We start from the raw sequence: 15,367 nt of genomic DNA, 5'->3' as shown, positions 1-15,367 counted from the left end.
TCTATTGACAAATTACATGAGGAAAAATCAGCCGGGGGAAAGGGTATTGAAAGAACAAAGTTCACCAATTAAATATTTAAATGTAGTCATTTCAAATTAAAGACTTGAAGAGGTTATTGTTTATAAAGAATGATCAAAGGGAGTCGTCGACCAATCCTATTTTCGGGAAGTTATGACCATTTTAACAATTAGGGGACTTATTTCACACACTAGCCAGTGCTGGTGGCAAAATTGAGTCTCCCATGCTTATCATCATGGTTAACCATCAATTTTGTCTCCATTATTGACATTTTGATGTCAAATTGACTGCCAAATGGTTGGGTATATGCCTAGGACTACTTATTCTAGTTTATTCCACTGTGAAAAAATAAGTGGTTTACATGTAAATATCGCTGAAAATAAGGATAAATGTTCATATTTATTAATATAAATCTATTACCCATCAAAGCTCTCAAGACAAGAATTTTGTCAGTTGCTAAGTCAGTTTATAAGTGGTCAAGACGCATGAATACGTATCGTAGTATCTCATCCTTTGACTAGTGTTTCTCAGTTTTCTATGAAGGGGAATGAGACCCGTTTTCTATAGTAAGACGTAAGGGAATCCTGGGCAATGAAGTCTAACAAGAACTGCATTTGTTTTTCTAAGATAGAGGAACTGGATTCATGGGGTTTTCTGGCCATTATACTTAAAACATCTGAACGAAATTCTGGATGTAGAACTCTACGGGAGTTTCACATTTAAGTAGAGCTTATGCCAAGAACAAAATCGCAGCCTTATGAGAGTCATCATAAGCCTGTTTTAGTGGCAACTTGATGCCTTACCCCCTTGGAGTTCTGTACATAAGTTTTCTTTGATATTTACTAGGATGGATGTATGAGTTTTAGGGCAAAAGCCCAGGCACTGGGGCCAAAGAAGCCATTCAGCGCCGTAATGGAAAGTAAATAAATTAAATTATAAGAGAGTTAATAAGTGCATGAAGAAAATGGTTCATGAATTAATTAATGAAGAAAATGCCTAATAAATATACATTTATAAGGGTCTAACGTTTAGTACAGAGAAAACGGGAATTCATCTGGGAAAACTCAAAGAAAGTATTTAGGGGCTTTTCTTGCATAGGCAGTCTGTTCTCAGCTTAGGAAATAGGTCTTTGAGTCTGCGTTAATTTGAAGCTGGTGAATGGGTATAATTTTTCAGGCTGAGGACACTCCCTTCTCTAGGCACTGCAATGCTGGCTCCGGGACAAAAAAAAAAAAATAATCGCAACTATGTAATTGAATTTCGGAGTCTTTATTACCTCTCATTATATTTTAATAAGATACCACAGCCAGCAATCATGAATAGAATACAAATTACAATCTGCCAATTCACTTTTTTTTTTTTACTTACACAGCTACTTTATGATGTCATCAGAGCCCCCTGCGAAAGGTCTTAATACGGTTGTTCAAACAGAGTAAGGATTTAAAACTGCCGATTAAAAACGGGATATGTTTGTTTGTATGGTGCTTTTATGTTACATGGAACCAGAGGTTATTCAGCAACGGGACCAACGGCTTTACGTGACTTCCGAACCATGTCGAGAGTAAACTTCTATCACCAGAAATACACATCTCTCGCTCCTCATTGGAATGGCCGAGCATGGAACCCGCTACCACCGGGGATGGGTTTATTTTTAAGCCTACCCAATAAAATGCTATCTCAGGGTCTGCCGTAACTCTATGACGTCACAACTGTACAGACGATGGACTGTGTTAAGGCCTGTCCACACGATCGGGCCTGATCGGCGGACTTCCCCTCTAATGGGCACACTTGACGGGCAAACCGTCAAATTGCCCGATGGGTCTTGTAGCAAAATCACCATGGTGGTGCCCGATGGCTTGAGCTTCGACCCTGGCAGACGTACGTTAACCATTATGCATTTCTTTTACTGAGCCATTCTTTGCACCATATTTCTTTTTTCTTTTTCATCACACACAAAGCAATTATCTTTGCGGTAGGCCCCATGTTTATCGTACCGCACTGAAGACACTGCTGGAATGGTCGGGCACGCCCATCTCTCCATCGCCTCACCCATGTGGACAACATTCACAGGTGAGCCCGCCAGAATTTACCCGTCAACCCCGGAGCACGCCGATCACGCCCGCTCACGTGGACAGGCCTTTAGCCACCATGACCTTTGGATTTCATTTAAAACTACCTTGTTACATCCTAAAAGAAAATGGAGTTCATTTTTACGTCTCCCTAATAAGTATATACTCCCTCCACGTTCAATCGTTGGCCTTAGACTATTTTTCCCTTTTGTTGGGAAGCAATTTTCCTACAGATAACGCTACACTATTCTTATAAAATCATCAGTAAAACATATTTTAAGGTGGTCTAAGGCATAGTTTGTTTGTATGGCGTTTTTACGTTGCATGGAACCAGTGGTTATTCAGCAACGGGACCAACGGCTTGACATGACTTCCAAACCACGTCGGGAGCGAACTTATCTCACCAGAAATACAAAATCTCTAACCCCTCAGTGGAATGCCAGAGAATCGAACTCGCGGCCACCAATCTAAGGCATTCACCAGAATTACTTGATTTTATGGCATTCACTTCACATAACTTGGTTATGTCGTAACTTTATACTATTTGGCAACTACCACATAAACAGGGCTTTTAAAATGGCAAAACCTGGTTCTAACAAAGCTTGCCTTTCAACAAATTTTGCCATATTTTAAATTTCCTCGAATCTATTTTTACCTCTCGTCCTACTGACAACTTATCGATTGTTTGTACGATGTTTTTACTTTGCATGGAACCAGAGTTTATTCAGCAATGGGAGTACCTTAGGTACTTCAGTAGAGGCACCGTCTGAACATCTATCTGAACTTAGGTCTGTGTTTGAACCTCAAATGAGTTAACTTGATTTTAATTTATTAGCAATAATTTTTTTGAGTGAGGGGGCTTCCAGTTTTTATAATTGCAAACCTAACAGCTCTAGAATGCCTCTGTAAATTAAATAATTCCTGATTTCCACTAGTAGACATGGCATCAGCCAAGAGACCCTTCAGATTTTGCTACTCGCACTTACGACACAAGAGGTTCTTGAACCAATCAACAGGAACAGAAACATTAGATGCAAAAGGTGACAAACGATGATGGTGAGGGACATATTACAATGTTAACAAGGCTTGTGTAATTCAAGTGTGGTAGTTGTCTGCAGAACTTGTCCAATTCATGCACGCAAGCTGGAGACATTTTCCTGAGGAGATGGGGAAGAAATTAATGCCCTGTCATATTTAGATCTTTCGTTTCACAAAGCATTAAGATGAAAGATAATTAGTTATAGCCAATCCATAAACACCCTATACATAGAATTCTCTATGGACTAGTGTTGAATGCCTTGAGTAGTATGCAAGCCACTGATTATTTGGGCTATTCAATCAAGGTAAAACGTGGGATCAAGAGGTAATCAAAATTGGAACAACCTAGCATTTGAGAGCTCTGCCACATTCAATGTACGCTATGTAACTTTTGTATTCGACTTCCTCTTCTAGGCAACTAGAGTATTCCCCACAAATGGGCTATAAATGCTTCCTTCTAGATTCTGCCTTTTAAACTCGGGTATTTCAAATTCGGACAACTTTTAAAAAGTTATTCATTTTGCTCATAAGTGGAAAATTCTCAAAAAAACAAATAATGAAGCTGACTGCTAAAGACCCCAAAAGTATTATGTGCAATAAGTCATAACTGGGGTTAACATACACAATTACATTTGCAAATAAATTTGTAAGGCATACATTCTATGGATTTTCTACTGCAACATAACAGTTGACTTTAGCCAATGTTTTCAGTACCTGATACCTGTCTGAGATATGTCTTTCATATAAAATTCATTTGGCTGTCTCATGATCTGCAAGAGAGAAACCAAAATATGACAATTTGTCCAAAATTGCATTTTTCCTAACTATACAAACCTGAGGTCCTTTTACAATAGGAAGGTACTAGCGGCAGCTGGATAGGTCGTAAGCTTTCGAACAAGGGGTTCGGTAGTTAACTGCTTGTCCGACAGGCGCGCGCGCGACTGGGAGGTAAACAAATCACTTTTGCTTTTGGCCCAAGCAAAAACTGCAGAGTGAGGGGTGGCATGAGGTGGGACTATGTGTAAAAGGACCTCAGGTTTGTATAGTTAGGAAAAATGCAATTTTGGACAAATTGTCATTTGTTCCGACACGGCATACAAACCTTCGGTCCTTTTACAATAGGAAGACTCACTTCTTGGTGGGAGGAATCTGAGTCTTTTGTGAACAGACTGGTGTTCGCCCAACCTTGGAATGCCTCCCTGGTCGTAAGAGCGAGGGAGGGATCCAAGCCTCTGTCCGATTGATCGGGGTGTGCACCGCAGGATCAATGGTCAGACCTCTGGACCAAGTACTAAGAGAGAGGCAAGCGTATCTCTTCGTACCAGCAAACAAGAACAAGTTCCTATTTGCAAGAGGCAACATAAAGTTATGGTTTGTCTCTTGTTGGCATCCACTTCCCGCCCCTTGTAGGAGGAAGTGGTGGATATTCGCTCCCATCCCTAGTGAAAGGGATAGGATGGGGCTCTGTCGAGTAGCTCACCGGCATCTCGTCCTTATCCAGCAAGGTGATGACCGTATCCCTCTACCCACAGGTAGAGGGGGAGAAAAAGATAGGAAGAGAAGCCAGTCACTCTCTCATTCACTTATCTATTCTATACAGTCACACCAGGACTCGATGCTGTTCAGCCTGCTAGGGTCTGGGTTAGCTACACAACGTGTTGAGCAGCCACCACGGGTCCCAAGGAAAACGATCCAAGGACCTGTGGGCAATATCCAAAAGGTAGAAGGAGGTGCCAGTGGTCTGGTTGTACCAGACCCCTGCCTTCAGTACCTGCGCCACGGAGAAGTTCTTGTGTAACTCGAGGGAGTGTACTTCTAGGTCATCTTGGTGCTGACGAAGAGTCTTCAACACTCAGCCTGGGATGTCGAGTTTCTTCAGAAAGCGCGGTCGCGCTTTCACAGGACAAAGCAGCATCTCCTTCGCCTCGAAGGCGGTGAAGTCCATTAGGGAGGGGATTGTGAAGGACTCTAACCGATCGTCAGGAACCGAAGGGTTCAGAGTCTTCGCTACGAATTCGGTACGAAATCGAGCGTCACGAATCCCCATCCCCTGGATGCTTGACTTCGCAGGAAAAGTCATGCAATTACCTCAGAGGAAAAGAAGGGAATGGTCGTATGACCTATCCCTCTTCTCGACTTCGGTGATGTCCTGTACCCATACTGGTCTATCCGTCTGCAGCGAAGTTGTTCTTCTCGGTAGTGGATAGGACACCGACACTCAATGGTGGGTGTCGATGGTATGGGTACTGTGACAAGCCGTTAGGACGAAGAAAAGACTGTTATGGAACAACCGAACTAAGTCCACAGCGAAGTTCGTAACAGACTTGGGCGCTCTGACAGCTGCCGACTGACTGCGTTCGGTAGGAGGCAAGTTGTCCAAGCACCCGAGCAAGTCACGTGACCTTCGCCTTAAAAGGGTTATGCCAAGAGACTAAACAAATAATTTGTTCGTCACCGATGCCAGAAGGCAAGGTGATGACTCTCTTAAGGCATGTGCCCAACAGGCGAAAGTCAATTGCCTTCTAGAGACCGAGGTCCCTGATGGCAAGATATCTCATAGTATAGTTGATTCTCGGCTAAGGAGAAACAACACTATGTGTCGTTGAAGACGAAGGTGTACAGAAAATGCAACCTACGTCTTCACAGCTGAACCGAGAGAAGGATTCTCAAGATTCTGAACCTGTGCTACAAAGACTGAGAACGCTAACCGCTATTCATTGCTGTCCGGTGAGGATCGTAGTTGCAATAAAAGCGGAGCGCTTTTCAGTAATGAAGACAGGGAAATACTGCCTGAAGAACTGCTTCTCATGGCTGAACATTTGGAAGTAGAGCTGTCAGGTCGGAGAGTAGGCGATGTCTTCTGACATATCTGTTAATTCGGGCGAGCAATGAATAATTGCACACCTACGAATACGAGATATTTTGAAGACAAACTCAGATGTCTGCAAAAATCATTTGCATTATCGCGGTGCGATGCAGCGGGTGACTAGTACAGACTTCTGTTACCGTGCGGTAAACAGAAAGATGAAAGAGTCCAAGAGATATCTCTGTTGACAATTCTCGCAATGTCGAAGGCGATGAAATCGAGCGTCACAGCAGTAGATGGTCCTTCATTATTGCGAGAATCCCCGTTAATCAGAGACCTAAGTCCATGATTGTTGGGCAGAGATACGGTTCGGTAGTCAATCAAACCAGGGGAGAGAGAGACGTAACCGACCGTTCATCTCCGAGACCTAGCTGATACTGAGCCGCTATCAGGCAGTTCAATACGCAGTAGCTCTCGGTGACTCGTCATCCTGAGTTGCCAGGTAATCCATTATTCCACGAAGGAATGCGTTCGGCTAGAACCATCGAGCATAAAGAATACGCTCGAGCAATTATATTTAACCGAAACGGATTTCGGTAAATACAAAAGCTGATTTGGTGTTGTCATGACAATACCAAGTATCTAAAATCGAAACTGATAACTGCTGGGAGGTTGCAGGCAACCCCGAGTTGCAGTTCAATTAAGATACAATTCGTCTCGGTCACAAACCGTAGAGTTAACTACGGTATGCGCCTACCCCCGGACAATTCAACTGTTAAAAGAATCATGTCGCGAGGGTAATATACGTAGTATATTTGTAGGTTCTGTACCACGACCTCCATCCTAAATTCTTTTCCTCTCGAGGAATGAGAATAAGGATTGGAGATCGACCGCCTTCGTTCTCTAGTCAAGAGAGTGAAGGAGAAGTCTTTCCCAAAGGAAAGCTTCAATGGTGAACAGAATACCGAAGACGATAGTTCAAGCCAAACTGGAAGTTCCCGTCCGTTCTTCTCTATTCCAGGTTAAATCGCCTACTGTGAGATACTCTTCTTTCCGCAGCAGTCTTCTTCCAAATGCTAGAAATTACTGGAATTCGAGCATAAGCGAGGTTCCCGATTATCGTGTAACAATTATCGGGGATTCTCGCTCACTTTGGACCGTGGTCTCGCCTAAGTGTTTGGAGATCGTAAAAAACTCGAACACTCTGAGTGCGCTAGAAATTCCGTAGAATTCTAAGCACTCGGCGAAACCCCCCACCGAATTCGTCAAACGATATCGGCTGGTGGTCCTCTCGATTCCCGTAGAAATCGAGAAAGGGGCAGGATCCCTCCTCAATAACCGGGGCTTACGTCAGGTAGGACCCGAAGGTCCCCCCGGTAGCGCAGCCCCTAACGTGGGATCTTACAGAGAAATCTCTGTAGGATCCCTCCCCTTTCCCTCGTAGCCGTAAGGAGAGAGGGAATGGGGGAGGAATTGGATACTGGCTCGCCTTCCCAGCGGAACTAGCAGTTGGAGAAGAAAAGGAGCAGCCATCGCCTTACGGCGATGGCCTCTCAGAGCCTGGGAAAACGTATCGTCAGGAGAAAAACGTTTTCCCGAGGAGGGTTACGAACTCATACTGTAGGTAAGGGTCTGCCGCCACTGTGAACGTCGTCTGGGTGGGGCTGATCGACACCTGACAGGAGAGAGCCGATACCGTCCTCCGACTCATTCCAGTCCTCGTCGAGGTCGAAACCTCAGGAGGACCGAAGGGGTATTCAAATACGGTGTCCGAAGACACGTAGAAACGCCTCTGTCGCAGTAGAGGAGGTGAAGTAGCTTGTTCGACCGGCCAGAACTGAGAGAGCCTTCTTGTCCGGAGACGAGAGACTACCTGGTTCAACACAGTCGGCAAGCTCCGATCGCGGCAGACCCACCGTCGATTTGGGTTCCCTCTCGGGCCCCAAAACGACTCGAGCCGAGACGTGGCTCTGCTGGTGGGAGCGGCGATCCTTCCCCGAGGTCGTTGTGCTGACGAATCAGCGCCATAACCTCGGCAAAGTTCCTCTGGATCTCGGAAGTCACAGCATCTTGCAGAGTGGGACCGTTAAGCCCTTCGAACAAGAGCATATTCCGAGAACCTTCCTCCTAAGAAGGGGGGAACAGCGACAGCCCTCTCGGTCTTCTCCATCCACTTGCGCATACGTCCTGGCCGGTCCAAGAACCGTGCCTGGCACGTAGGGCGTCGTGGTGGGATCATGAGGGGCGCACCCCTCACGATCACTCCCCAATACCTCGCTCCTCCCGGTGTAACCCGAGGAGGTTGAAGGTACGGGAGAGGCAGACCTGACGCTCCCTCCTCGCTCGCTGGCAGAACCAGCAGGCTTGGAGGGCTGCAGGCGATCGTCAACCCGCGGTGGCGATCAAGCTGCAGGCCTGGTCGAACCGTCTCGCTGTGGAGAACGGCTGGACTGAGCACAGCGGCCCCGATCTCGAGTGTCAGAAGAGCTGGTGCTGGTTGCCGTACCCGATCGCTCTCTGTGAGAGCGACGGTCAGGCGACCTGCAGGCTCCACTGTCACAGTGGAGACCGGTGCTTGTCCTCACGGCACGTCACGTCGCTGGTTCCAGCCGTGGCTGGCACCGGCGAACGGGAGGAAAGCCTCTTCCCAGCCTCAGCCCGTGGCCGGTCGTGGACCGTCACGTCCCCGGGTAGCCAGCTGGTCGCCGCGAGAGCGAGAGCTGGTCTGGTGAGAGTCGCGTGAGCGGCTGTCACCAGTCTTCCGCCCCGTGCCGTGAACCTGACACTGAGCGGACTCAGAAGTCTGGTTCCTGGCTGCACGGTCGCTGGTAGGCGACCGTACACTCGGTACCTCCCGCGAACGAGAGGCCGAGACGGACCCTGATGCAGTGGCAGAACCACTGACACCAGGCGAGGAAGTACCGGTGTTAGCCGGTACCCCTCTGGTCCCCGTAGTCTTCTTCCTTGCGGAAGAAGAGACGGGCCCCGCTCCCGAAGGAGCAGGAGGACCAGCGGAAGGAACCCTCCCGTCCCACCGAGGTGAGACGGGTCCCGAGAAGCTCCCGAGGGAGACTTCTTAGGAGGGAGGAGGCAACGTTCTTCTTCCTCGGCTGTGAAGCCTTAGAAGTCGAAGGGGAAGAGGTGGCAGCCGACGACGATGAAGAAGATGACGACGACACCTTCCTCCTCTTCTTCGTCAGCTTCCTCAGGACAGACGTAAGATCTGCTATCCAGGGCGGAGCCGGGGCTGCTGTAGCCGAAGCCACAGGGCCCGGACGCACCTGTACAGACAGACCAAAGTCTGGGGTAGTACCACCACGAACAGGGACGACGTCAGCAGGTATGGGCATCTCAGGAACAGCAGGCACAGCCAGCACAGCATCGGTAGGGACAGCCAGCGCAGCAACGGCAGGGACAGCCAGCGCAGCAACGGCAGGGACAACCAGCGCAGCAACTGCATGGACAGTCAGCCCAGAATCGGCAGGTACGGCAGGCAGCACCGGAAACACAGGAAGTGGAGCAGCAGCCAGCAACATCCCGGTACCGGCGGCAGGTCCAGGGGCGAGCTCTAGGGCAGCGGAAGTGTGGTCGCGGCAGCGCGGCAACCACGACTGCGGCGGCAACAAAGCCCCCTCTCGGTACGGCGAACGGCACTTCACAGCGGCTGTAGGCAAGACTATTACCACGTGAGGCGAGTACACCAGGTGAGGAGGGACGTCGTCACCTGGAGCGTGGTCACCACTCCATGGGTGACCGCAGTAGGCCCAGACATAGAACCGCAGCCCCTGGACACTAGCACGCCCTGCAAATGGAAGGACGCCCATACCTCACCAAGGTCCACCCCCCTCGTGGCAGTAGCACCTGCGGAAATAACAGTAGTAGCGATTAGTGGGGGGGAAGTCCCTCGCGCGGGGGGGGTGAGCCCTCTCCGAACGAGTGGAAGACCCCGAATACAATTGTACATCGGGCACCGAGCGCCCTCCCCCGCGCTCGACGGATCGGGCGAGGAGAAGAACGCAGATAACCTCCCCCCCCCCCCCAAGGGGAAGGGCCATCTGTGGGAGCTGAGCGGGGGGGGGGGTCTCGTTCCCCACCCCCGCACAGCACCCATGTACCCAACAATAATAATAAGAGCCCGAGAGCAATCGTGCCCTCGGCCCGAATGCAAGGGCATAAGGATCAATTCCCTGACTGAGCGGAACTTGAACCAAATAAATATTGATGCAATCAATAATAAAAGGAATAAAATGAAAAAGAATCTTGCATTACGATTCACTTCACAATGAATAGGCTCGGATCGAGCGCATTTGCGCCTTCGGTACCGAGCGCAAGGGTAAAAGGATCCATTCCCGATTATGAATGGAAACCTTGATCCATAATGAATTGATGCAATCAAAATATATATGAAAATGAAAAAGAATACTGCGCTTGCGATTTCACTTCATACAAATAAAAAGGGGAAGGATCAATTCCCGGGAAATAGCGGAAACATTGATCCAAGTAAACAATGCAATCTCAATAAAATATGAAAATGAAAAAGAACTGCACTTGCGATTTCACTTCATTCAAATAAAAAGGGGAAAGGATCAATTTCCGGGTAAGCTCGGAAACTGATCCAAAATGAGTATTGCTACAATCAAAATAATATATATGAAAATGAAAAAGAATACTGTACTTGCGATTCCACTTCCATACAGAATAAGTTTTCGTGCCGAGCGCATTCGCTCGGCAACGAGCATACAGGTCAAAAATATAAATGAAAAGAGCACTTACTTACGATTTTCATCTACACATTACCAACCAAATATACGCTCGGAGCGAGCGCTCTCCCGCCCTCGGCACCGAGCATACACAATACGAGGATCATTTCTGGGAAAATGAATTCCCGCACTTACGCCCTTCAGTCCCGGCACTCGGGTAATCGGAGGGCGTGGTGAAACCAAGATCCTTTAATTCACAATTGAATTCAATGGAAATAAATATGAAATGATTGTACTTACAATTCAGTTTCACTAGATAAATAGAAAAAGAAAAACACAACCATGCGAAAGCAACGACGATGAAGCGGGCAGAGAGCGATGATACACGTCCACACGCCAGCAGGCCGAAAGCAAAAGTGGTTTGTTTACCTCCCAGTCGCGCGCGCGCGCCTGTCGGACAAGCAGTTAACTACCGAACCCCTTGTTCGAAAGCTTACGACCTATCCAGCTGCTGCTAGTACCTTCCTATTGTAAAAGGACCGAAGGTTTGTATGCCGTATCGGAACAAATGTAGTTTAAATAAAACCTGCAATTTTCATCACCATTACAATAACTCTGATTTTGGTTGTTTTTGTATGTGCAATTATTAATCATTATAAAACTTTCCTTTTCTGAAACTTCCCTTTGTGAAACTAAAAAATCCTGACCTACTAGTCATCAAAATAAGAACAATTTGACTCTTCTACTGTAACAAGTTAACATTAACATTATGAAGAAATACTTACCACACTTATAAAATTGAAAATATCTTATTTCTACAAATTTTTTAATGCCAAGAGCAGAAGTTATCACACTCATAAAAGGAAACTTTTTCATAAAATGAGGCCACACAACTCATGCAACAACAGATGACAGATGCTGGACTAACCTCAGCATTTGTTGTGGGCCTGATGTTTATGCTTTACCAAGCAGAGTCTAATGAGGAATTTCAATGATACCCAAGTTTTAAGAAATTAATACCAACAGATCTGTAAATGAAATTCAGTTAATTACACAGAAACTGTTGAATTTTTTGTGCATACAGCAAATATGGGGTACTACATTCTAATAACTATTGATATATCGGACTCAAAAACAGTCTTAATCCAAGGATAAGTTTTCAAAGTTAAAAGTTGTAGCCATTGCTCATATGGCCAGAGGCTTACCTTCCATTAAGAGAAATTACCATGAAAGTCCTTGAAGAAAGACCCTATGAAAAGGACACTGTATTTCTACTTTTAGGAAACTCTAATTTTCATATCACTCAACACAGAACCCTTGCATCAGATTTAATTCTGTTTTAGGTAAGGGCCTAGCCCAAAAGAAGGCAGAGATAATTGCCTTGTCTTTAGCAAGGTCTATTTAATCTAACTAAGACTGTGGGTCTTCAACTCTTTAGCTGTGTCTAAGACTTCTGTGCAGTTTCAATACAAACTTCTTTACAATGACCTAGCTCTTAAATGGTTCAAAGGTCGACAAAATAATGAACTGAAGAACCACATATAGATTCCAGGGCAAAGTACATTGCAGAGACCTAGGTACACAAGTGATAGGCATACAAGTGATAGGCATACAAGCCATAGGCACGCAGGCGACAGACATGAATAAGCAAAAAAACAAGTGTTAGGTGTTGCATGCGGTAGGTGTACAAGCTATAAGCGCATCAGTGATAGGTGTATAGATAAGCAAAAAACATGCATGCACATAATACGGCACTGCAGCAAACTGCAGAAATTTTTATTAAATGCATGCTACTGGTGGATCAAAACTGCAAAGCACATTGTTGCCATGGCCAAAAAAAAACTGCAATACACAGGAAAACCAAGGAGAGTCTAGGCTTCTGACTAGATTCTAGCTAGAATCTAATCGTTAAAAGATGGTGGAAAGGATGATGGAGGAAATAGAATATGATTGGTGGCACAGTAAAAGGGATGAAAGGGATTGCAGCTAGGGCCCAAAGGGATGCTGCTAAGACCTTAAGTAATGCCTACAGTGCACTGCACAAGAGGTGTACCAACAGCAATAACCCTGTACTGTACTGAGCAAAACAATCAAGGCTCTGATGTACCACATGATTCCTTGGTCTTACTAATCACATAACCTAAACATAATTCACCTGGAAACTTTCATATAGGGCTATTTGTAGACTTGGGGGTTTAACTTGCCAATGAAAAACACCAAACACCAACATAAAAAAACTGCAAAACTAAACTGGATGATATCACTGAACACTGGTAAAGTGCTTTTTTAAGCAGTCTACAGCTTTGACTGGAACCCAAAATTTTAGTAAAATCAAGGTAAGAGAATTGAGAATTTAGGTTTGGGTGTTAAACAGTAGGTACTAGCTAATGCACCCATCTGCTTAACTATCAGTCTACTTGCAAAGTTTTACCATGTTCAGTACCAACCGCCTGAGCATGATCATAAAAACATATACAAAATACGGAAAATATCATATAGTACATACATAAACAAAACAGTACAACTTTAGTTGGGCAGCCTGATTCCCACTAGTCGTTAACTATTAAAGGTTCCGTAAACATAGAGACATACCTAACCTTTCTTATAAATGCCATGTCTTGACATAACCAGATCTTACCTACCTAACCTAACTTAGGGCAACGTGCCCTGGCCTGGCCAGCCTGGGCGTCCCCAAAAAGGCCGTAATCTGCCATGGTCAGCAATTGGTGGGAATCAGGCCGCACACCTAAGCGACGGGTGGTAGTCAGGCAGTAGTAGGCTAGTGGCCTGCAATTTTAACACATTAAGTTTATCCCTGGACATTTTTTATTAATAAGAGGCCATGGCCAGGTCACATGTATAGGATACTATATGATAACAGGCAAGTCTATGTGCATTGCTGTAACAATCAGCAGCTGCTCTAAACTGTTTGTTGTTCATTAAAACTGTTTCTGGATTTCCTCAGTATATTTCACACACAAAATATGCATTTAACAAGTATGTTATTTTTGACAAAAAAAAAAAAAAAAAAAAAACTTAGGTTAGGCACATCTATCAGTTTACAGAGGCTCCATTATACATACAGTACCAATCTTCAGTCTACTTCTTGCGAAATTGTTAAGCGCAAACAAATGTGCACATGTCAGGTCTATTTCACATTCCCTTAACCTTACCTAACCAATTAGCCTAGGTGCTATGCCTTGGTCTGACCAGGATACCTAAGACAGCCTCGCCAGACTTTTTCATCCATGGGAAAAGAAAAAAAAAAAAAAAAACGGTATTTCTTGGGTACTACTCCGCGGCGGCCTAGTCTATGGCAGTTGCGGATTTTCTGTGCAGTTTTACCTCCTAAACAAGAATTTTAAGTTATATCTATTCGGACGACTGTAATTAAACCACAGTGGCCAGTACTACCTAGTAAACACGGGGAAATACATTGGAATTTGGACGCCCCCATCCCTAGTGGATGTCGGGGTTATGTTCCTTGAAGACTGCAGTCCGTGTGGCACTATTCTGTAGAATTACCAATCTTAGCATGGCTTTAAACAACATGAGATATAACTATGGGCACGTGACACTTTAGCTATGGGTATCCATGTAGGGTTAGCTAAAAAAAGTCACTAGTTCAAAGGCACAAAGTCATCTTGGCTACATTTACCTAAGTTTTCGACACTTTTTAGCCGGTTACATTTACATATTTACATGTATGCATTAATGAAGTCCTAATATGCCTGGACGATATTTACGTTCAATGAAAAGCGAAATAAACGGGAATTATTCAATAACACTGGGGTGTCGAAGAGACCATCTGCCATGGGTGGTCTGAAGGAGACCTCAGCCCACTTTTCATTTGACACTTGGGACACCTAGCTATCTGCACAAAATAACCAGAAACGCCGTTAAAAAGACATCACAGTGACCTTGCATTGAATAGGAAGAAATATTTAATAAATATCCAGCTACCTAAAAAAATGTCATATTTTACCTAAAACATGAAATCTTCGACGTCTTAAGACTCGATTTGACAACAATGATGACGCTGAGTAGACTCGAGATTAAAACGAAAACATCGAATGGTCAAAGCAAGAAAATCATATGACTGAAATGTCATTATATATATTTCAAGTGTAAAATTTAGTCTCACCGAATTACAAATAACTATTTATATCTGGAATATAGTTGCTATTCAAATCACTTACCAGTTTCATAAAGTTAAAACGTATTTAATTTTAGGCTTGTAGTCGTAGGAACACGGGGACAGCGACGGTATGGACATCTTTTGACACTAGAAAATAAATAAATAAAACAAAATAGTATCTGACAACTTTGGGCTTGCACCGAAGATTAAATCTATGATTCTACCTAAGACACTAGCAATTTTATCATATCGATATATGTTATAGTTAAAAGATATATCGTTAGTTTCTACAATACTAAAGTTTGCCCACTGTAGCTAAATAAATTAAAATTAAAGTATGACATAGCATCTAGGTAGTATTTCACTTCAGGCATTTTGCAATAAAAGACTGTTGTCCAAGCCTTACAATTATCCTATAAAGAAATATTTTTATTAATTGTGTAAACAAGTACGAGTTAATCTTCAAAATTCTTTATCGGTTTTAAGTACGATTAACTGAGTGTTTGAACAAAAAATGAGAAAAATTAAGGCTATTTTCTTACGAGTGTTTGGTAAAACTTTAAAATCAGATGAATGGCTTAAAGTAAAACTTGAAAT

General features: G+C 44.6%; 1 long non-coding RNA gene across 1 annotated transcript; it reads right to left on the bottom strand.

Moving 5' to 3' along the window:
• Window positions 1–314: 314 nt before the first annotated feature.
• Window positions 315–14,687, bottom strand: LOC135203065 (uncharacterized). Its single transcript, XR_010311852.1, has 3 exons — window positions 14,618–14,687; window positions 11,561–11,660; window positions 315–3,245 (listed from the first exon to the last, which is right to left on the bottom strand). It is a non-coding gene; the product is annotated as an uncharacterized LOC135203065 (long non-coding RNA).
• Window positions 14,688–15,367: the final 680 nt, after the last annotated feature.

This window comes from Macrobrachium nipponense, chromosome 33, assembly GCF_015104395.2.
Source record: "Macrobrachium nipponense isolate FS-2020 chromosome 33, ASM1510439v2, whole genome shotgun sequence".
NCBI lineage: Eukaryota > Metazoa > Arthropoda > Malacostraca > Decapoda > Palaemonidae > Macrobrachium > Macrobrachium nipponense.
The sequence above is the reverse complement of the archived record's forward strand: the minus strand, read 5'-3'. Positions and strand labels throughout refer to the sequence as shown.